Source organism: Phyllobates terribilis, unplaced genomic scaffold (genome assembly GCF_046119375.1).
Source record: "Phyllobates terribilis strain yellow unplaced genomic scaffold, ASM4611937v1 Scaffold_5__5_contigs__length_657084704, whole genome shotgun sequence".
Lineage (NCBI taxonomy): Eukaryota > Metazoa > Chordata > Amphibia > Anura > Dendrobatidae > Phyllobates > Phyllobates terribilis.
The window spans coordinates 260969121-260993519 of NW_027362765.1; the positions used below are offsets into that span (position 1 = coordinate 260969121).

Genomic DNA, 24399 nt, shown 5'->3' on the forward strand with positions numbered 1-24399 from the left:
GTTCAATAAATTATTGCCACGCTGTTTACAGGTAATCACCCTGTGTTGTCTGAGTAGTGTTCTGCCCACAGAAGACCCCATTTCTTCACAGATGTATATACTGCTTGTTGCCTTACTACACCTGTCATTTCTAATTATAGATTGTAAACGCGTTTTGGGCAAGTCCATAATAACCATCACTGTTTTTCTATGAGTCTGTAACTTTTGTACAGGTGTGTGTTTTAAAGATTAATTCATTTATAAAGCATTGTTCAACAGCATCAGGAGTCACACGTAGCGGGAAGACCCTACGTCAATTTTTTTCTGTGTTCCCCATCTAAACTAATCAGTAAATGCTAAGAAAATAGCTGTGAACTGTTGTTAATAGCCTGGGAACATTTAGGGCTAATGGCCCCTTTCCAAGATTATTAATATCAGCCCCCAGTGGTCGGCTGTCCCTCTGCTGGTTATGAAAAATATGCGGGAGCCAACGCAATTTTTTTTTAGTTCTTTATTTTACACACGATGTACACAGTGGGTGCTGACTACAACTCCCATCATTGTCGCCTGGTCACGCTGTTCTCAGGGAGACTAGGCGATAATGATGTGAGCCGCCTTCAGCACCCGGCGCCTGGGAACAACACAAACTGTGCCGGCTTTTCTCAGGCGCCAGTATGTGTCATACTGATGCGGCACACAGATGCCATGTGTATGCCACACGCCTTTGCAGAGAAGGAACGCTCAGCTGCTGCTGTAGAGGAGGATGGATGTTACTCTCCTACTTGCTTGGGCACTTGTTCCTCCTCCTACTTGTTCCTTCTCAATCTTTACATTGGGCAAAGTGAAAGTTGTTTCTTTTGTCTCCCCCTATCCTCCAAAAGGGGCGGAGCTTAACTGGCATCAGGAACTTGGAGATCCTGCGAACATGTATGTGCCTAACTTGCAAGAGAAGTCATGTATTATACTGTGACTAAAGTCCCATTTACACTGGCAACCACAGCTGTTAAATGACCGCCAGCGCTACATGCAAGACGATCGGCTTTTATTTAATGACCTGTTGCAAAAGGCTGATCACACTTTCATACGTACTGATTATTCTGTGTGCATAGAACATCAAATTATCAGCAGCACATCACCTTGTTATATAGGACTATGTGCTGCCAACAACAATAATTTTTAAATAAGCTTACAGGAGGTATTGATTCTCAAAAGAAAAGTCTGCAGACACTCTATGTGACTGCAGGCCATAGAATCGTGACTGTGTAATGTGCACACTATCGTGATTCTCCCTGTATTCCTTGTGCGAGTGGGTAGTCACGTGACACATGTGTGAGATATGAAGACTTGCAGTCATGTACCAACAAGTCTTATCCGGCTTCTCTCTATTCTCTTCTATTGAAAAAAAAGCCAGATGAGACCACACAGAGAATTCAGGGGAAATCCTGATAACGCATGCATCACATATTGTTATGATTCGGCAGACTTTACTTCTGAGACTGCCAACCCCTTTAAAAATAATTTTACATGACAAATGAGCATTTTGGGCAACCTGTTTAGACTGGCTGATAGGAAGCAAGCGGCTCCATAAACACTCATTCCTGATTATTGGCTAGTGTAAATTGTCCACTACTCAGAAAACCCCTTCTTAATTGCTATAATCCCCAATGTAAAATAAAAACATCCTGAGTTGTAGTTCTGCCACGTGAGCACTGCAGCCAATCATCCCCTGCTTCATTCTCACTTCATTCGGATGAAACTGACATCCATAAGAAGTGAGAAATGCTGCTACTCTCTGACTACCTTTGAATGTCAGTTACATCCAAAAGAAGTGAGAATTAAGCAGCTGCTGGTTGGCTGCATGGCTTATATTGCATAACAATGTTACGCAAGTCTCAACGCCAACTTCACTGCATCAGCACCAGTGGTGAGTGTAGGAAGTATTTTTTTTTAGACTGGGGAATATAGAAGGGCTGTCTGAAAAGTGGACAACCCCTTTAAATAATGTTTGTAACCCTTGATGTGACAATATCTTACCAACATCTGTTCAAAGTATGGCTGATTAAAATATATGATGTACGTGCTGCTTGTGTCTGATATGTGAGCGGTGTGTGTGCTGTGTATATCTGATATGTGAGCGGTGTGTGTGCTGTGTATGTCTGATATGTGAGTGGTGTGTCTGATACATGAGCAAGGTGTGTGTGCTCTACATACAGTGACATGTAAAAGTTTGGGCACCCCTGGTCAAAATTACTGTGAACAGTTAAGCAAGTTGAAGATGAAATGATCTCTAAAAGGCCTAAAGTTAAAGATGACACATTTCCTTTGTATTTTAGGCAATGTGTCTATAATGTGTCTATAAACCAAGCAATGTGAACTGAGGTCTAAGATGGTGCACATGCAAGAAATAAAAGCATGTTCACGCTAGCAAAAAGATACAAAAGACAAAAAATATATATATCACATACCCTACCATCATTATATATAAATGTAAAGCAAAGTTGCATATGAAATATAGGGTACTTAGTGAACTATTTTTGATCAAAAAAAGTTATACAAGCCGTCCCACCAGCGACAAGGTGACCCTAATTGGGACGGTCCTATACTGTCTATATTAAAAACCTTACTGTATATCAGAGTTGAAGTAATGCATATAAAAGGGTAGACAAATAGAACCGGGTCCCAATATCAGACCACCTAAGCCCGTGGTAAGTTACATATATATTGACCAGCTCAACAAGGGGGATGCCACCCCCCTAATTTGCACAGAATGCAAACAAGACAAAAAAACAAGCAATATGAACTGAGGTCTAAGATGGTACACATGCAAGAAATAAGAGCATGTTCACGCTAGCAAAAAGATACAAAACCTACAAAAGACAAAAAATATATATATCACATACCCTTAGTGAACTATTTTATGAGGGGGGTGGTGGCGATATTAGGTAAAACTTTGACCTGCTGCAAGGGAGACAACTACCACAGTTGTCTAGTGGGTAAATAGGAATAAAAAATATATATAAAAAAATATATATAGACTTGCGCTAGTAACAAAGTATAAAATGTATATGCACCCAATTCTAAAAAAAGAATTCTACATATACGATTTATACTTTGATACTAGCGCAGGTCTATATATTTTTTTTATATATATTTTTTATTCCTATCTATCTATCTATCTATCTATCTATATATATATATATACACACTGCTCAAAAAAATAAAGGGAGCACTCAAATAATACATTCTAGATCTGAATGAATGAAATATTCTCAATGAATACTTTGTTCTGTACAAAGTTGAATGTGCTGACAACAAAATCACACAAAAATCATCAATGGAAATCAAATTTATTAACCAATGGAGGCCAGCATTTGGAGTCACCCCCAAAATTAAAGTGAAAAATACACTACAGGCTAATCCAACTTTGATGTAATGTCCTTAAAACAAGTCATAATGAGGCTCAGTATTGTGTGTGGCCTCCACGTGCCACTATGACCTCCCCACAACGCCTGGGCATGCTCCTGATGAGGTTGCGGATGGTCTCCTGTGGGATCTCCTCCCAGACCTGGACAAAAGCATCCGCCAACTCCTGGACAGTCTGTGGTGCAACGTGACGTTGGTGGATGGAGCAAGATATGATGTCCCAGATGAAGCTCAATCGGATTCAGGTCTGGGGAACAGGCTGGACGCTCCATAGCTTCAATGCCTTCATCCTGCAGGAACTGCTGACACACTCCAGCCACATGAGGTCTGGCATTGTCCTGCATTAGGAGGAACCCAGGGCCATCCGCACCAGCATATGGTCTCACAAGGGGTCTGAGGATCTCATCTCGGTACCTAATGGCAGTCAGGCTTCCTCTGGCAAGCACATGGAGGGCTGTGCGGCCCTCCAAAAAAATGCCACCCCACACCATTACTGACCCACTGCCAAACCGGTCATGCTGAGGATGTTGCAGGCAGCAGATCGCTCTCTACGGCGTCTCCAGACTCTGTCACGTCTGTCACATGTGCTCAGTGTGAACCTGCTTTCATCTGTGAAGAGCACAGGGCGACAGTGGCGACTTTGCCAATCCTGGTGTTCTGTGGCAAATGCCAAGCGTCCTGCACGGTGTTTGGCTGTGAGCACAACTCCCATCTGTAGTCATTGGGCCCTCATACCACCCTCATGGAGTCGGTTTCTAACCGTTTGCACAGACACATGCACATTTGTGGCTTGCTGAAGGTCATTTTGCAGGACTCTGGCAGTGCTCCTATTGTTCCTCCTTGCACAAAGGAGGAGGTAACGGTCCTGCTGCTGGGTTGTTGCCCTCCTATGGCTCCCTCCACATCTCCTGGTATCTGCTCCATGCTCTGGACACTGTCCTGACAAACACAGCTACACTTCTTGCCACAGCACGCACGGATGTGCCATCCTGGATGAACTGTACTACCTGAGCAACTTCTGTGGGTTGTACTGTAGACACCGCCTCATGCTTCTGTACCTCTAGGGGTATGGCAAAATGAAAAAGTGACCAAAACAACAGCCAAAAAGGATGAGAACAGAGAAATGGTCTGTGGTCACCACCTGCAGAACCACTCCTTCATAGGGGGTATCTTGCTAATTGCCTATCATTTCTACCAGTTGTCTTTTCCATTTGCACAACAGCAGAAGAAATTGATTCACAATCAGTGTTGCTTCATAACTGGACAGGTAGATTTCACAAAAGTGTTATTGACTTGGAGTTACATTGTGTTGTTTAAGTGTTCCCTTTATTTTTTGAGCAGTATATATATATATATATATATATATATATATATATATATATATATATATATATACACTGTGTTCCAAATTATTATGCAAATAATATTTTCTCAGATTTTCCCAAATTACCTGTATGAATTGCAGTCATTGTAATTTTCCAGTCAAATAACTATTATAGTACAATTGAAAGGTTTTTGTACAAACTGCCTATGATAACAGTATATTTTTAAAAAATAAAACACTCAAACTGCACTCAAAATGCATGTTCCAAATTATTATGCACAGCAGAGTTTTCAACCTTTTCATTTTAATAAAGAACAAAAAAATGGTCATTTTTGAAATTATAAGCATTAGCAGGTTATTACAAACTGAAATCAAACAGTTTTCAACTCAAAACTTTATTCTAGGTGATGTAACATTTGCACATAGGACCCCTTGTTCGAAAGGAGCTTCTGAACTCTCTCGTCCATTGAATTTGTCAGGTTTTGGATGGTTTCTGCTTCAATTGTTTTGCATGAGGACAGAATACCCACCCAGAGCTGTTGCTTAGATGTGAACTGCCTCCCGCCATCATAGACACTCCTTTTGATGATGCTCCAGAGGTTCTCAATGGGGTTGAGGTCAGGGGAGCATGGGGGCCACACCATAAGTTTGTCCCCTTTTATGCACATAGCAGCCAGAGATGCAGATGTGTTATGTGCAGCATGAGACGGGGCATTATCATGCATGAAATGACCTCGATGGTCCAGATGGATGGAGTGGAGGATGGCTGGTTGATGGACATTACTTTAAGAAATGAAGGTCAGTCAGTGCGAAAAATTGGGAAAACTTTGAAAGTGTCCCCAAGTGCAGTTGCAAAAACCATCAAGCGCTACAAAGAAACTGGCTCACATGAGGACTGCCCCAGGAAAGGCAGACCAAGAGACACCTCTGCTTCTGAAGATAAGTTTATCCGAGTCACCAGTCTCAGAAATCGCAGGTTAACAGCAGCTCAGATTAGAGACCAGGTCAATGCCACACAGAGTTCTAGCAGCAGACACATCTCTTCAACAACTGTTAAGAGGAGACTTTGGGCAGCAGGCCTTCATCGTAAAATAGCTGCTAGGAAACCACAGCTAAGGACAGGCAACAAGCAGAAGAGACTTGTTTGGGCTAAAGAACACAAGAAATGGACATTAGACCAGTGGAAATTTGTGCTTTGGTCTGATGAGTCCAAATTTGAGATCTTTGGTTCCAACCACCATGTCTTTGTGAGACGCAGAAAAGGTGAACGGATGGACTCTACATGCCTGGTTCCCACCGTGAAGCATGGAGGAGGAGGTGTGATGGTGTGGGGGTGCTTTGCTGGTGACACAGTTGGGGATTTATCCAAAATTGAAGGCATACTGAACCAGCATGGCTACCACAGCATCTTGCAGCGGCATGCTATTCCATCTGGTTTGCGTTTAGTTGGACCATCATTTATTTATCAACAGGACAATGACCCCAAACACACCTCCAGGCTGTGTAAGGGCTATTTGACCAAGAAGGAGAGTGATGGGGTGCTACGCCAGATGACATGGCCTCCACAGTCACCAGACCTGAACCCAATCGAGATGGCTTGGGGTGAGCTGGACCGCAGAGTGAAGGCAGAAGGGCCAACAAGTACTAAGCATCTCTGGGAACTCCTTCAAGATTGTTGGAAGACCATTTCCGGTGACTACCTCTTGAAGCTCATCAAGAGAATGCCAAGAGTGTGCAAAGCAGTCATCAAAGCAAAAGGTGGCTTTTTTGTAAAGTATATAATTCCACATGTGTTAATTCATAGTTTTGATGCCTTCAATTCTTGTTTGAGGGATTTTCGTCCATTCTTCCTTGGCCAATTCTTCCAGTTCTGGGAGATTCCTCGATCATCTTGCATATACTGCTATTTTGGGGTCTAGCCACAGATTTTCAATGATGTTCAGATCAGGGAACTGTGAGGGCCATTGTAAAAACTTCAGCTTGTGCCTTTTGAGGTAGTCTATTGTGGATTTTGACGTGTGTTTAGGATCATTATCCATTTGTACAAGCCATCCTCTTTTCAACTTCAGCTTTTTTACAGATGGTGTTATATTTGCATCAAGAATTTGTTGAAATTTCAGTGAATCCATTCTTCCCTCTACCCGTGAAATGTTCCCCGTGCCATTGGCTGCAACACAACCGCAAAGCATGATTGATCCACCCCCATGCTTAATGGTTGGTGAGATGTTCTTTTCCTGAAATTCTGTGCCCTTTTTTCTCCACACATACCTTTGATCATTGTGGCCAAAGAGTTCTATATTAACCTCATCGGTCCACAAGACTTGTTTCCAAAATGCATCAGTCTTGTTTAGATGTTCTTTTGCATACTTCTGATGCTGAATTTTATGGTGAGGACTCAGGAGAGGTTTTCTTCTGATGACTCTTCCATGAAGGCCATATTTGTACAGGTGTCTCTGAACAGTAGAACAATGTACCACAACTCAAAGTCTGCTAAATCTTTCTGAATGTCTTTTGCAGTCAAGCGAGGGTTCTGATTTACCTTTCCAGCAATCCTACAAGTGGTCTTCCAGTCCTTACCTTGACCTCCACTGTTCCTGTTAAGAAATGGCAGTTAATTTTGAACTGAGGAAAGGGCAACTTGAACACACTTTGCTATCTTCTTATAACCTTCTCCTGCTTTGTGGGCCTCCACCCTTTTCATTTTCAGAGTGGTAGATAGCTGCTTAGAAGAACCCATGGCTGCTGTTTTTTGGCACAAAGTTAGAGGAGGCTGGGTTTTTGTAAAGCTGGGAAATTTGCATCACCTGGCCTTTCTTAACTATGATAGTGAACAAGCCATAACCCTAAAAGGGTATTTAAGGTCTGAAACCTTGGTCAAACTTATCTGAGCACACAAATCTCCAAGAGTGCCCAAACTTTTGCATCGGCCCATTTTCCTTTTTGTAATCTTTAAAATGTAAATAATGAGTATATATATATATTTTGCCCTATCATACAAAGAAAATGTGTCATCTTTAATTTTAGCCTTTTTTAGAGATCATTTCATCTTCAGCTAACTGTTCACAATAACAGTAATTTTGGCTAGGGGTAAACAAACTTTTTACATGCCACTGTATTCCTATATCCCTTATATGTAGTACCTTACGAAGTCACTCTGTGTGACTGCAAATTTGTGAATCCTCCCAGCGCATGCACTGTGCGCTGCGATGATTCACCCTTGTCTGCCCAGGGAACCGCGGTCACGTATGTGATATGTATACTCCCGGGAAGAACCAATCTAGTAGGCACGGCTTCGCTCAATACACTTGTACTGACGAGGCCACACCCACTAGAAGACTTCTGCCCAAGATTATGCATATCGCATACGTGACCTCCCATGGCAAAGAAAGGAGAATTCTCGCAGTTATGCGCTGGGAGGATTCTCAAGTCTGCAGTCACACAGAGTGACTGCAGACTTTTCATTTTAGATCTAAAAATCCATTTAAGATGGAGAAAGGGGCTGGAAAACTGCTTATTTAATTCCTTTCTGTGCATGCTGCATTCCCAATCTGAAGAAGACTGAAGATATGCACAGCATGTGTTATGATCTGCTACAAGCACCAAGGAAAGACAGGAGATCTGTCCCTACAATAGAACTAAGCTAGATCCCTACGATGTAACGGGGAACCCGATCCTGCGATCAGACCCGCTAAAGTACTCAGCTAGTCTGAACGAAGACCTATAGATGTGAGGAAGGGATCCCTACAAGAACTAGGGACTGGGAGAAAGATGGACACCTCTAGCAGAAATTGTAGCAGTAAAAAGACAAACAAACAACATAGAACATAGAGGTCAAAAGACCTAGCTAAACTGACTGAGAAAGGTAACAACACACCTGGCTAGCTTAAGAGTAGAAATTACAATGAAGTCCAGCAAGGCCAGAAGGGCGGAGCAGGATTAAATAGGCAAAAACGGTCATGTGACCAGCATAATAGAAAAAACCTAACAGGAGAGTTCTAACAGTACCCCCTCTTCTATGAGGATCCTCCGGATCCCCTAGGCCCAGGCTTATCAGGAAACCTCTTGTGAAACGCTCTGACAAGTCTGGAAGCAGAAACATCATCTGCCCTCACCCATGAGTTATCCTCGGGACCGAAACCCTTCCAAGCGACGAGATACTGCAAACTCCCTCTATACCGTCTAGAATTAAGGATGCGGAAAAATGTCATATTCCCCGTCCTCCACCACCGGAGGAACAGTGGCAGTGGTGTCTCTATCTGATACATAAGCTTTTTTCAATAGAGAAACATGAAACACCGAATTAATCTTCCAGGAGGTAGGAACCTCCAACCTAACAGCAGATTGGTTAACTACCTGAAGCACCTTAAAGGGCCCTACAAACTTGGGACCCAATTTTTTAGAAGGAATCCTCAACCGCAGATTCTTAGAGGACAACCAAACCATGTCACCAACCGTAAACAAAACCTCTTGACGTTTCCTGTCAAAGTACCTCTTAGATTTTTTGTTAGCCTCCTGAAGATTACCACGCACATCCGTCCAAACTCTTTCCAAATCACCGGAAAAACTCTCCTCCTCAGGCACAGCCGATACCAATTTGGAGAATGACCCAAAAGACGGATGTCTCCCAGAACAACAAAAAAAAGGCGAACACCCAGCAGAAGAGGATGTATGGTTGTTAAGAGCAAATTCAGCAAGCGGCAGAAACTCAGACCACCCCTCTTGATTGTCTGCCACAAAACAACGCAAGAACTGCTCAACATCCTGGTTCTTCCTTTCTGTCTGGCCATTAGACTCAGGATGATATCCAGATGAAAATGACAAATGAACTCCGAACCTGTCACAAAAGGCACGGCAAAAACGAGCCACGAACTGAGGTCCCCTATCAGAAACAATGTCAGTAGGAACACCATGGAGTCTGACAATCTCCTTGACAAAGGCCTTAGCGAGTGTCTTAGCGCAGGGCAGTTTGATGAAGGGAACCAAATGACACATCTTGCTAAAACGGTCCACGACCACCCAGATGACCGTGAAACCCTCAGAGGGGGGAAGGTCAGTAATAAAGTCCATAGCCAGATGTGTCCAAGGTGCACTAGGAACCTCCAGAGGGCAAAGCAACTCCGCAGCAGGAGTATGTGAAGACTTAGATCTAGCACACACAGTACATTGATGCACCCACTTAATGACCTCCTTCTGCCATCCAGGCCACCAAAAACTGCGACCCACAAGTCTCTTGGTCTCAGAAATTCCAGGATGACCTGCCAACTGAGACTCATGACACTCAACAAACAAATCTCTCCTAAAGGTCCTAGGCACAAACAACCTCCCATGGGGAGTGTTAGATGGGGCATTCTCCTGTGCTTTAAGAATCTCATCTTCCAAAACGGAGTCCAATGCAGCAATCACAACACCTTCTTGTAAAATGCTCTCCTCCTCCTTCCAAGAGATGACGCCAGTGTTCAAATGCGAGTTTAATAGCCAGCAATTCCCGATTACCAATATCGTAATTAAGTTCAGTCTCGGAAATTTTTTTTGAAAAAAAGGCAGAGGGATGTACTCCATCCTTGTTTTCCTGAGACAACACCGCACCGACCCCCACAGAAGAAGCATCAACCTCAACCAAAAACGGCTGAGTCACATTAGGCTGCATAAGGATGGGGGCAGAGTTGAACCTCTCCTTTAGAAACACAAAAGCTTCAATGGCCTCAGTAGTCCACTGAACCGTATTAGAACCTTTCCTGGTGAGATCGGTCAGTGGTTTAACAATAATAGAAAAATTTCTAATGAATTTTCTGTAATAATTGGTGAAACCCAAAAACCTCTGTATCGATTTCAAACCAATAGGCCTAGGCCATTCCTGCACAGCTTGAACTTTCACCGGGTCCATCTCAAAGCCCTCGCTGGAGATAATGTAGCCCAAAAAACTAATTCTCTGTACAGCGAACTCACATTTCTCCAGCTTAGCAAAAAGCGAATTGTCAATCAATAACTGTAATACCTCACGTACGCTCTGCCAATGAGACTCCAGGTCAGGCGAATAAATCAAAATGTCATCCAAATACACAACCACATTTTTGCCGATCAAAGGTCTAAGGATGTCATTAATAAGATTCTGAAAAAATGCTGGTGCATTGGTAAGACCAAAAGGCATAACCAAATTCTCAAAATGACCCACAGGAGTGTTAAAAGCAGTCTTCCATTCATCACCCTCCTTCATGCGCAACAAATTTTATGCCCCCCGGAGATCAATTTTAGAGAACCACTTGGCCCCCACTAACTGGTTAAACAAATCAGGAATCAATGGCAGTGGGTAGGGTTTGCGTACAGTAATTTTATTAATCTCGCGAAAGTCCAAACAAGGACGTAAACCGCCGTCCTTTTTTTTAACAAAAAAAAATCCAACAGCCACAGGTGACTTAGAGGGTCTGATATGACCGGCGGCCAAGCTCGTCTGTATGTATTCCTCCAAAGCCTTTCTCTCAGGAATAGTCAGATTAAATAAACGACTTTTAGGAAGAGTCGCTCCAGGGACAAATTCAATGGTACAATCGTAGTCTCTATGGGGAGGCAAAATTTGCGACTCCTCCTCAGAAAAAACTTTCCAAAAATCCTGAATAGGTACAGGTAATTCCCCTTTATCCAGAGCAGCAATGCGCCCGTTACAACACTTGTCATAACACTTAGGGCTCCAGGACTTAATTTCATTGGTAGACCAATCCAGTACAGGATTGTGCAATTTTATCCAGGGCAACACCAAAACTACTGGAGAAGGCAAATTATTTAATACCACCAAATCCAAATTTTCTTGGTGAATACCATTAATAGTGAGGGGAAATTCATAAACCTTGTGAGTAACACATTTCAAGGGAGAGCCATCGACAGAAACCACGGCAATAGGGGATGACAAAGGTTTGGGTTTTAAATTAAGTTTTTCCAAGAATCCCCCCCTCAATCACATTCAGAGTTGAACCACAATCCACAAATACCCGAAATTCAATTAATTCTTCCTGAGCTGCGGTAGTAGCAGAAAGAAATACACCCTTAGTGTTTAAACAGGCTATACGGGCGTAACTGACCTTTTTTTTTTTTTCTTTGTTCATACGAAGCACACAGTTCTTAATGAAATGGTCAGATTTGCCGCAATAAAAGCACAAACCTTCAGAAATCCTGCGGTCTTTTTCCTGAGAGCGGGGTGACATCGCCCCAATCTCCATCGGCTCTCCAGTGTCAGTACAGACCCTCTCAAGACTCGGAGCTGACATGGCAGAGGATTTACTCTCATTAACCCTTGCACGCAGTCTCCTGTCCACCAGTATAGCTAATTGCATTGCCTCCTGCAAGTTTCCAGGTGTAGGATAAGCAATCAGCAGATCCTTAACCCTTTCACCTAGCCCAGCAAGAAACAAACTTTTCAGAGCTGAATCGTTCCACCCCACCTGAGCAGACCACCGACGGAAGTGAGTACAATAATTTTCCACATTACCTGATCCCTGCCTCAAATGTCTCAATTCCGTCTCAGCTGATGAGACATGATCAGGATCATCATACAACAACCCCAAAGCAGAAAAAAAACTATCCACTGATCTAAAGCACGGATCACTAGGTTGGAGAGAAAAGGCCCATCCCTGAGGTTCTTTGCACAAAAGTGACATTATGAACCCTATGCGCTGTGATTCATCACCAGACGATCTGGGTCTCAAACGAAAATACAATAAACAAGCATTTTTAAAGGAAAAAAAATCTTGTTGTTCACCAAAAAATAAATCAGGCAATCGTACCTTTGGCTCCACAAAATGCGCTCCAGAACAGCTACTCACGTGTTGTTGGAGCTCGGCCACCTCCAGAGAGAGTCCCTGCAGGCGTTGAGACAAATCCTGAACCGACACCATGATGGAAACTGGAGGTCTTTCCTTAGAGAAATTTTTTAGGCTGGACTTACTGTTATGATCTGCTACAAGCACTAAGGAAAGACAGGAGATCTGTCCCTACAATAGAACTAAGCTAGATCCCTACGATGTAACGGGGAACCTGATCCTGGGATCAGACCCGCTAAAGTACTCAGCTAGTCTGAACGAAGACCTATAGATGTGAGGAAGGGATCCCTACAAGAACTAGGGACTGGAAGAAAGATGGACACCTCCTAGCAGAAATTGTAGCAGTAAAAAGACAAACAAACATAGAACATAGAGGTCAAAAGACCTAGCTAAACTGACTGAGAAAGGTAACAAAGCACCTGGCTAGCTTAAGAGTAGAAATTACAATGAAGTCCAGCAAGGCCAGAAGGGCGGAGCAGGATTAAATAGGCAAAAACGGTCATGTGACCAGCATTACAGAAAAAACCTAACAGGAGAGTTCTAACAGCAAGTTTCTTATTTTATTCTGCAACAATGGAACAAATAAAAACTAGATCTTGTCTTGCAAAAAATAAGCACACACACAGCTTCCACAGAAGAGTGAAAAAAATACAAAGTTCTGCAATCCAGTTTGCATGCAGTGATAAGTGTTTTTTTCAATTGTTCAAAAGTATGAAAACATAAAGAAACTTATACAGTCATGGCCGAAAGTTTTGTCAATCTTGAAATTGTTCCAGAAAATTATTACAATTACACGTGTTTTGTTATACACATGTTTAATTCCTTTATGTGTAATGGAACAACACAAAAAAACTGGGAAAAAAAAGGCAAATCTAACATCATTTAATACAAAGCCCCCAAAATGGGCCGGACAAAACTGTTGCCACCCTCAACTTAATAGGTGGTTGCACACCCTTTGGAATAAATAACTACAATCAATCGCTTCCTATAACCATCAACAAGTTTCTTACACCTCTCAACTGGAATTTTGGACCAATCTTCTTTTGCAAACTGCTCCTTGTCTCTCATATTTGAAGGGTGCCTTCTCCCAACAGCAATTTTAAGATATCTCCACAGATGTTCAATGGGATTTAGATCCGGACTCATTGCTGGCCATTTCAGAACGTTCCAGCGCTTTGTTTCCATCCATTTCTGGGTGCTTCTTGAAGTATGTTTGGGGTCATTGTCCTGCTCGAAGACCCATGACCTAGGATACAAGCACAGCTTTTTGACACTGGGCACTATATTGCAACCCAAAATCCTTTGGTAATCTTCAGATTTCATGATGCCTTGCACACAGTCAAGGCACCCAGTGCCAGAGGCAGCAAAACAACCCCAAAACATCTTTGGACCTCCACCATATTTGACTTTAGGTACTGTGTTCTATTCTTTGTAGGCCTCATTCCGTTTTTGGTAAACAGTAGAATGATGTGCTTTATAAAAAAAAAAGCTCTATCTTGGTCTCATCTGTCCACAAGACGCTTTACCAGATGGATTTTTGGCGTACTCATGTACATTTTGGCAAACTGCAGTCTTGCTTTTTTATGCCTGTGTCAGCAGTGGGGTCCACTTTGGTCTCCTGGCATAGCATTTGATTACATTGAAGTGTCGACGGATACTTAGCGCTGACACTAATGCATCCTGAGCCTGCAGGACAGCTTGAATTTCTTTGGAACTTGATTGGGGCTGCTTATCTGCCATCAGGACTATCCTGCGTTGCAACCTTTCATAATTTTTTCTCTGACATCCACGTCCAGGCAGATTAGCTACAGTGCCATGGGTTGTAAACTTCTTGATTATGTTGCGCTCTATGCACAAAGGAGCATCAAGATCTCTGGAGATGGACTTGTAACTTTGAGATTGCTGATATCGTTCAACAATTTTAGTTCTCAAGTCCTCAGGCAGTTCTCTTCTCTTTCTGTTCTCCATGCTTAGCATGGCACACACAGTCACACAGTCCCTTTTTATCTAGTTTAGGTGTGATTTTTATATTGCCCACACCTGTTACTTGCCACAGGTGAGTTTGAACGAACATCACATGCTTGAAACAAAGTTGTTAACTCACAATTTTGAAAAGGTGCCAACAATTTTGTCCAGTCCATTTTTGGGGTTTTGTGTAAAATGATGTCCAATTTGACTTTTTTTTCCTTTGTGTTTTTTGTGTTGCTCCAATGCACACAAAGGAAATAAACGTGTGTAGAGCAAAATGTGTAATTGCAATAAGTTTTTGGGAGAAATACTTCATTTTCTGGAACAATTTCAAGGGTGCCAACACTTTTGGCCATGACTGTATAAAGTTGGTAAACATACTAATAAACAGAATAAAGTTAACAGCACTGTAAATGCCATAAAATACAATGCCAGGATTGCTTTTTGGCTAATCTTCCATTCCATAAATAAATTAAATTATAATTTAACATTTAGGTAATTTTGACATTTATAGCTTTCTCAGACCCCCCCCCCCCACCAAATATATATATATATGTATATATATATATATATATATTTATTATAAATATTTTACAAAAATAAAAACTGGAAAACTCCATTCTTCATAAACATATACAGTCATGGGACTGGTAATAAACTACTGTAAAAAATTTGAATGGGTTGATTGCTCTGAGGAACAAATCTGGTTGCCACGTTTATGGTTGGGAAGAAAGTTTCCCCCCTTCAGAAGACTAAACCGGGAAGCATAGTGAGAGGATCTATGCAACCACAGTATAATACAGTGTGCTGAAAAAGGGACATGGACCGCACATTCAAAAATTGATCTAATGATCTGATATAGTATGATACAGTTCTAATAAATTTATTTTTCCCAAAATAGTACAGTAGTGTTCAAAATAATAGCAGTGTGTTCAAAAACATGATTTAAGCACAAAATATTCATCCTAGTGTTTATTTTCATGCATTGGGAACATTGCACACTGTTTTCTAATTGAAAACATGAAGAGAAATGTATATAATTTTTAACTACTTTACAGAAAATAACAAAAAATGAACATTGGGCTGTACTAAAAAATAGCAGTGTCTGCATCTGTCTTTACAAACTCACAATATGTATTCTTTTTTTTGAGGATTTAGCATTCCTGTGAATCACTAACCTAATATTTAGTTGTATACCCACAGTTTTTTAGAACTGGTTCACATCTATGTTGCATATAGTCAACCAACTTCTGGCACCTGTCATCTGTTATTCCAGCCCAGGATGCTTTGACTACATCCCAGAATTTTATGCCATTTGTTGGCTTTGCCTCAGAAACTGCATTTTTGATGTCACCCCACAAGTGTTCTATTGGACTAAGGTCCGGGGATTGGGCTGGCCACTCCATGACCTCAATTTTGTTGGACTGGAACCAAGATTTTGCTTGTTTACTAGTGTGTTTAGGGTCGTTTTCTTGTTGAAACACCCATTTCAAGGCCATATCCTCTTCAGCATAAGACAACATGACCCCTTCAAGTATTTTAATACATTCAAACTGGTCCATGATCCCTGGTATGCGATAAATAGGTCCGGCACCATAGTAAGAGAAATATGCCCATATCATGAAGCTTGCACCACCATGCTTCACCGTCTTCAGAGTGTACTATGGCTTCAGTGCAGAGTTTGGGGGTCGTCTGAAGAACTGTCTGCGGCCCTTGGACCCTAAAAGAACAATTTTACTTTCATCAGTCCACAAAATGTTTCTCCATTTCTCTTTAGGCCAGTTGATGTGTTCTTTGGCAAATTGTATCCGCTTCAGTATATGTCTTTTTTTTTTTTTTTAACAGTGGGACTTTGCAGGGACGTCTTGCTAAGAGATTAGCTTCACACAGGCGTCTTCTAACTGTCACAGTACTCGCAGGTAACTTGAGACTGTCTTTGATCATCCTGGAGCTGATCATTGGCTGAGCCTTTGCCATTCTGGCTATTCTTCGATCCATTCGAATGGTAGTCTCCCGTTTTCTTCCACGTCTCTCTGGTTTTGTTTTACATTTGAAAGCATTGGAGATCATTTTAGCTAAACAGCCTATCATTGTCTGCACTTCTTTATAAGTTTTACCCTCTCTAATCAACTTTTTAATCAAAGTACGCTTTTCTTCTGACCAATGTCTCAAACGGTGGCTTCACCCGTAAATAAGGGCCAGCTGATTCACACCTGTTTCTTCACAGAATGATTTACCTCACTAATTGAACTCCATACTGCTATTACTTTGAACACACCCCTTTCAATTAATTGTTCAAATACATAGACTCAAAAACATGCAGATCATGAATGCGGAGTCTGTTGGTTTTCTTAGAATCTACTGCACCAACTGGTAAATTGTTTAGACGTGTTAATATAATCTATACCAAAAACAGTGATTATTCTGGTTAGTCATATTGGACTACTATTATTTTGAACACTACTGTAACTAAGCACAGTATATCAGTCTGTTGCAGAACGTTCCCACGATGAGTATTTGGTAAGTTTTTGATGATGCAGATTTTCTGCAGCATTTCTGCATCTATTAGATAAATTAGGTTCTTTGCATTTTAAATGCATTTTTATTTCACTTTTGGTGCTGTGATTTATTTTTGATATGTCATGTTTTAAATAAAGCGCATGTTTTATATTTCCTGGTGGTTTGCTTTGATAAAACTTCATTGATACAGTCATATGTGAATTACATGCATTTTTAGTGTAGCGGAAACAGGCTACACACGCATATGCGGTTTTTACCTGCAGATTTTCTACATCTAATGCAATTCTATAGAGAAAATCCACACATAAAACTCATAACTGTGAAAAAAATAACGGGTGTCAGAACGCATTGTTGTCTACTATTTGGCATCGCCAAAGATCCCATGTTTCATGACTTTTGAAACAAACCATGTTCCATGCTTTTGCTGTACCAAGCAAAGCTATCTGCTTCTGTAAATGAGCTTGCGCCATCACAATTCTTTGTTGAATTGAATACAGCACTTTGAACCCACTCATGCACAACACTAATGCAACCCACAAAAAAACAAAAGTTCCCCTCTACTGATAAAATGAAAGCTGAACAGATTGTTATGGGCAACAACTTTAACAACTGTCATTTGTATGGAAGTTACAGTGCCAGATACTTCTGACATAGGATACTCTACTTATCCGTTGGGTTCCCAGGGGTTATACTGCCATGCATCATGCACTGAAGAGCTGAATATCCCAGAAAACTTATTTAACATCATGAGAAACTGACAAGGCAAAAAAAATTGGGGGAAATGAAACACTGTTCACAATATGTTTATTAATTAATATTTTGTCCTTCCTCATTTTCTGACACAAGATTCCAGTTATCTGCAAACTAGCAATTGTTAGTTAACACAATGTGAGAAACAAACACCAATTGCCTGTGGTTGTTTGCCAGGCTCTGCAGTAATTGGCAAAGAAAGAAGAGGAATGTGAAGTGCTGACGGGGTTCCTCAAACTTAAATATAACGTGGAGTTTCTAAAAGGTAAGGTAAATGTTTGCTTTCAAACTTATAATAAATGCCATTCCATTGAAAAACACAGGCAGCTTCTAAGGGTATGTTCACATTGGACTGATCTGCTGTAGACTTTACTGCACCAGAAAATCCGGAGTGAAATACACTGCACAAATTAACATGCTGTGAAGCAGTAATCAGTGGCTTCCATTGCAGCATTAACTATGAAAGCTCCAGTGATAACTGACCATATGCTGACAGCGACATCACTGAAGCTTCCTGGTGCATATGTTTAATGTAAGCTGATCATTGATGCCGTTCAGTGGCTTTCATACCGCATGGGTTATTATGGCATTCATTAAGCATATACATTTTATTACAGGATACTGTGATAGCCAACATAAATGCTACAGAGCAAAGAGGAGATGTGAACAGGAATTTTTATTCCTGGGCTGTGACATCACTGCCTAAATAATTCCTGTACAGTGACATCGTTGTGAACTGTCCTGTGACACCACTAACTCTTCATCCTGACATCCTTGTGCCTATTATTCGTGACTATTTTTAATTTGCTTTTGCTTATTATCCTCATTGAGAAATGTCAGTGTTTATAGCACACATCAATGGAAATTTTTGTATAAACATCACCTTCTTTTGTGAGGACCTAATAATTATAGAGATGAGTACTGCTACGTAGCCAGTATATTTCTCTTCCTGCTAAATCAGTCAAAGATTACCACTGAAAGAACTTCCTTCTCTTGTGCCAACAGGTATCTGACTGATGTAACATCTGACTCACTCTTTATATAGAGGTTCTGCAGTGCTTATGGTGAAACAATAATCAGGAAGGTAGAGACAGAAAAAAAGCCCATAGGTGGTCCTGTTGTTTCTGATGTTTGATGGGCTACTATTCCTACCTCTTATGGTAGGTCATTGCAAAGCTTCACCATAACTGTAAAGAACCCTTTCCTATACTTCAGCCTAAATATGTATTTTCATCAAATGTAATTGACGCGCCCCTGGGCCTGTGTCGCGCTGCGTTGCGCACGCGGGAGCCTACCCGGAGCCGGATCAGTGGAGGGTTGTAGTCTCGTGGCGGTGACCCGGTCCGTGCCCAGGGAGTCAAACTAGACGGCAGTCTATTAGTAGTAAATAGTTGATGACTACGCCACCCGTTGAGTGCAGCCAGGAAGCTGCTGCTGCAGGGCAGACCGCTGAGGCCGGTGGTAGGATTGTGCAGCGTGATAGTATAACCCCCAACGGGAGGGGTATGGCCTCAGGGCAGCCGACGTGGATGATGGGGGTAGCAGGAACCACTCAGAGACGGTACGGTGTAGTTCAGGGTCTTTACTGGTAACAACGACAGACCCTCCCGGAGTACTTGCTAGCAAACGGGGCCTGGTCAGTCTTTGAGCAGATGGGATCTCCCCTGGCCAGGCGTAGTTGTAGGCCTCCCAAACTGACTGTACTCTTCTGGCTACCTTGCTAGAAGCTGATGTAAGTAGCCCACGTCCCTGAGTGTACCGTGTGGTGCTCACCCGTATGGCCGGTGGCTCGGGGCCTTCTAATGGCTTCCGCTCCACGATGGCGGTGCTGGTCCCACGCGTGTGACCGTGCCTTCGGGCTTCTGGGCCAGAGGACCTGAAATCCCCTGCCTGACGGATTCTGCTGCTGGGTAGGAGTTAGTCCCCACAGCCTCGGACTCCGGGTCCGGTAAAGAATCTTCTTAGTCAGGGCGAGCTCTGCAGCTGCCAGCCCCTGACTCCTTGTAACTCTGCTGTTTCCTATGCTGCTTCTTGTCTCCACTCTCCTTGTCTGACTCACCCTGCCTCAGCCCCGGGTTTATACAGGGGAAGTTCTTCCCCTCCCAAGACTGGGCAGGAGGTGTGGCATGCACAGGATCCCTGACCAAAGGACCTCCCACCTGCTCTCAGACATAACATTACATTACTGTGGAAAACCAGACCCCTGGGGTGCCACATTCCCCCCTAGTGAAATTTAGTACTCCGGGACTAAACACATTTAGAAAAACATAACAAAGTATAACAATAACAATACTATAAGAAAAACACATAAGATGGTTACGGCGTGTCTGCAACCGGATGCAGTCTTTGAAGAAAAGCAAAGGTGTCCATTTCACCAACACAGGGAGACGTAACCAGGTAGGGGTCTGTCCTACCCCGAGTCCTTAACAGTCTCTAGTCCATCCTGGGTTACGCTCCAACTATATACAAGGATTCCCGGTAAATCCACCAAGGTTTCCTAAAAACAACTGGAAACACAAAATTATACACAAGCAACAATACACAGATAAACATAAATAAAACTATTTTTACACTTCAAATTCTCCAGCGTGCGGGTAACTGGCCTCTAGTGGCCCTAGTGGACCTACGGAGCTGACTGTCTGGCCCTGAACTACAGGGTGTAGGAGCTGTCAAGGGTAAACTGGGCAGCTGTCTACCGGCTCTTTGTCTCACTAGGGGTACGGCAGGCTCACTATAAGCAGAGGGTTGATTCTCCTGTTCTACTCGTGTGGAGTCTTCTGCCTCCTGGACCGGCTGTTCTTCCAGCTCTACCCGTTGCTCCGTAGGTTCTTGGGATGATGGTTGGAGGAAGGTGAGTACGGGTACCACAACTGCACCATTGACTTGAGTCCAAGACCGAGGGAAGTCCCCGAGCACGGTACTAACCATATCTTCCCTTTCTCCCACGGGTCGATGGTCTTCTTGTTCCTCTTCAGGGTTCCTCAGTTGTTCGGGACACTTCTTCAGGTGGTCCCGGGATACAATGGCTGTGGTTTCCCCTCCGTCTTTACTGATGGTACAGACCTTCGGGTTCTCGTGGCTTGAGGGCAGTACGGTGTACGGGTCCTTCTCCCACTGGTCGTCCAACTTGTGGAGCCGTCTCTTCCTCTTCAAGACCTGCTCTCCGGGTACCAGGGGAACAGCGGGAGCATACTGGTTGTAAGTTTTCTCTTGTCTTTCCCTAGCCTGACAGAGACTTCGCTCCACGCTCTCCTGTACTCTCCGGTACTGCTGCTGCCTCTCTGTGTCCCAGTCTGTTTCTGGTGAAGTGTCCTCGGGGGTCAGGACTCCCATTTCCAGGTCAACAGGTAACTTACCAGGTCTTGCCCTCATTAGGTAAGCCGGGGTACAGTTGGTGGAACCTACCGGGATGTGGTTGTATAGGTCCACCAGATCGGGCAACTTTTCAGGCCACAGACTGCGTTCTTCCAGGGGCAACGTTTTTAGAAGATCCATTACCACCTGGTTCATTTTTTCACAAAGTCCATTAGTCTGCGGATGGTAGGGTGTCGTCCTTATCTTCCGGCAGCCATACAGATTGCAGAATTCCTGAAAGACCTCCGCTTCAAAGGCAGGTCCCTGGTCCGTCAGCACTTGGTCCGGGTACCCGTGTGGACGGCAGAAGTGCTGCTGGAAGGCTCTAGCTGCTGTTTGAGCCGTTAAGTCCTTGACGGGGACGACAACCAAGAACCGGGAGTAATGATCCACGATGGTTAACGCGTAGACGTAGCCACTTCTGCTTGGGGTCAGTTTTACATGATCCAAGGCTACCAGTTCCAACGGTTGCCGGGTGACGATGGACTGCAGGGGAGTCTTCTGGCTGGCCCGGTCCTTCCTTCTCAGATTGCACGGGCCACAGTCTCTGCACCACTTCTCGATGGTTCCCCTCATGCCTACCCAGTGGAACCGCTCGCGCAGCAGGAACTCCAGCTTTTTCCACCCGAAGTGTCCAGCTCCGTCGTGGTATGCCTCCATCACCATGGCTGCGTCTCTTCGTGGCACCACTACTTGCCAGAGTAGTTCATGCGTCCGGGAGTTGACCATTCTGCGGCACAACTTCCCCTTGTAAAGGAATAGTCGACTCTTCTCCGCCCATAGTTGTTTGGCTTCCTCCGGAGCGTCTGGTTCAAGGCGAGCCTCCGGCCGAGTCAGCATCTCCTTCACCAGTCGGACGGCAGGGTCGCTGTCTTGCGTTTCCGCCCAGTTGTAGTGGGGTAAGGGGTTCAACGTAGCAGCCTGCTTACCCCTTACCCGGTGGGAATACTGGATAGTCCCATGACGGTGGAACGCAGGGAGTTCAACTTCTTCCAGTCCCTCCGGATCTTCTCCTTCGTCCGGCAGGTTGGGCATCCTGGACAGGGCATCCGCGTTAGTATTGGAGCGTCCTGCCCGGTATTTGATTGTGAACTCGTAGTTGGACAGACGGGCCATCCACCTCTGCTCCAGGGCACCGAGTCTTGCCGTGTCCAGGTGTGTCAGCGGGTTGTTATCCGTGTACACGGTGAACCGGGAAGAAGCGAGGTAATGCTTAAAGCGCTCAGTGATTGCCCATACTACGGCCAGGAACTCTAACTTAAATGAGCTGTAATTCTCGGGGTTCCTTTCGGTGGGTCGCAGTTTTCGGCTGGCGTAGGCGATTACTCGTTCCTTCCCCTGCTGGATCTGGGACAGTACGGCTCCTAGCCCGATGTTACTGGCGTCGGTGTAGAGGATAAAGGGCTGGCTATAATCCGGGTACGCCAGGATTTCGTCCCCCGTGAGGGCCATCTTCAGCTGGCGGAAGGACTCTTCTTCCAGCTCTTCCCATTTGAAGGGCGGCTTCTGGTTCTTGGCCTTCCGGGACTGGCCTATCAGGAGGTCCTGCATAGGTGCTGCCTTTTTGGTGAAACCGGGAATAAACCTTCGGTAGTAGCCTACCAACCCGAGGAACTGCCGCACTTCTTTTACGCTGGAGGGGCTTGGCCATTCCTTAATTGCGGTGATTTTATCAGGGTCGGGAGCCACTCCGTCAGCGCTCACTACGTGTCCCAGGTACTGCACCTTTGGTTTCAGGAGGTGACACTTGGAGGGTTTCACCTTTAGGCCGTAACTCGCCAGAGCCTCGAACACTTCCGCCAGGTGTTTCAGGTGGTCCTCATACGTCTTGGAATATACGATGACATCGTCCAGGTACAACAGGACCGTCTCGAAGTTTCTGTGGCCCAGACAACACTCCATTAGGCGTTGGAAGGTTCCTGGTGCGTTGCAGAGTCCGAACGGCATGCAGGTGAACTCGCTAAGTCCCATCGGGGTGGTGAATGCGGTCTTCTCCCGGTCTGCCTCTGCTACAGGAACCTGCCAGTACCCGCTAGTGAGATCCAAGGTAGAGAAGAAGTTAGCAGATCTTAAAGCAGCCAATGACTCCTCTATCCTTGGTAAGGGGTACGCATCCTTGTGTGTGATACGGTTGATTTTCCGGTAATCTACACACATCCTCATGGTGTTGTCTTTCTTTTTGACTAAAACTAATGGGGCTGCCCAGGGGCTACAACTATCCCGGATTACCCCAGCCTCCTTCATGTCTCTAAGCATCCCCTTGGCGTGTTGGTAATGTGCAGGGGGTACGGGTCGATACCTCTCTTTTATGGGAGGATGATCTCCCGTGGGGATGCGATGTTCTACCCCCTTGACTCGCCCGAAGTCTAACGGGTGTTTACTAAACACTCTCTCATACTCTTGAACCACCCGATAGACTCCTTGTTTCTGATGTGAGGGAGTGGAGTCAGTACCCAGATGTAGTTGCTGACACCAGTCCTCCATGTCTTTCTTAGAGCCGTTACCTTCCTCCGGGTGAGATGGAGGCAAGGGTTCCACAGATTGTATAGAATTTTGATTAGTGATATATAATTTGGCTAGCGTGGCATACCGGGGCAGGTACACTTCCCTCTCCCCGATATTTATTATGCGAACGGGCACCCTCCCATGGCGTACATTGACGACCCCCCGTGCTGTCAAAATGGTGGGCCTACTGTCTGAGTAAACTGGTTCTACCATTGCCTGGTAATCTCTACCTCTCAGACCAATAGCTGCCCGGCACCAAATCATCATTTCACTTTTTGGGGGCATGGCAATAGGAAAAGGGTCACACATTCTTACGCTACCAATCTCACCGCCGGAGAGTTCCACTTGTTGCCGTTGCATCAGTGCCCGGATCTCTTTCTGGAGCACCCGCTGCTCGCCGGAGCTGGCATTCTTGGCAACCTGCTGTAAAAGGAAAATCACCTCTGCAAGACAATTTTCAATTACATTAGTTCCTAGAGTTATTTTTGGGTGACTCTCATGTTTATCAATATCTACAATGATCAGTCCCTGTGCGGCCAGTTCGACTCTACCAATTTTGATGGTCACCTCTTTAAATCCGATCTGTGGCACGGGCTGACCATTGCTGGCGATGATACTCAAGTCGTCGTCGGGGTAGCGGGTAATATCCGAGTCATTCCAGTACTGCTTGAAGAGCACGTACGGGATGGTGGTGACCTGTGACCCGGTGTCCAGTAGGGCACTCATGGGAATGCCATCCAGTACCACAGGCAAGACTGGACGTCC

General features: G+C 44.1%; 1 protein-coding gene across 1 annotated transcript in view; it reads left to right on the forward strand.

Annotated features, from left to right (window-relative positions):
• Nucleotides 1-17884: 17884 nt before the first annotated feature.
• The window catches only part of CYTH1 (cytohesin 1), a 54242-nt gene continuing 47727 nt past the window's right edge, over nt 17885-24399 (forward strand). Inside the window, exon 1 of the mRNA XM_073684100.1 lies at nt 17885-18040. The gene's annotated coding sequence lies outside the window, so the exon portion shown is untranslated. The remainder of the gene's footprint in view (nt 18041-24399) is intronic.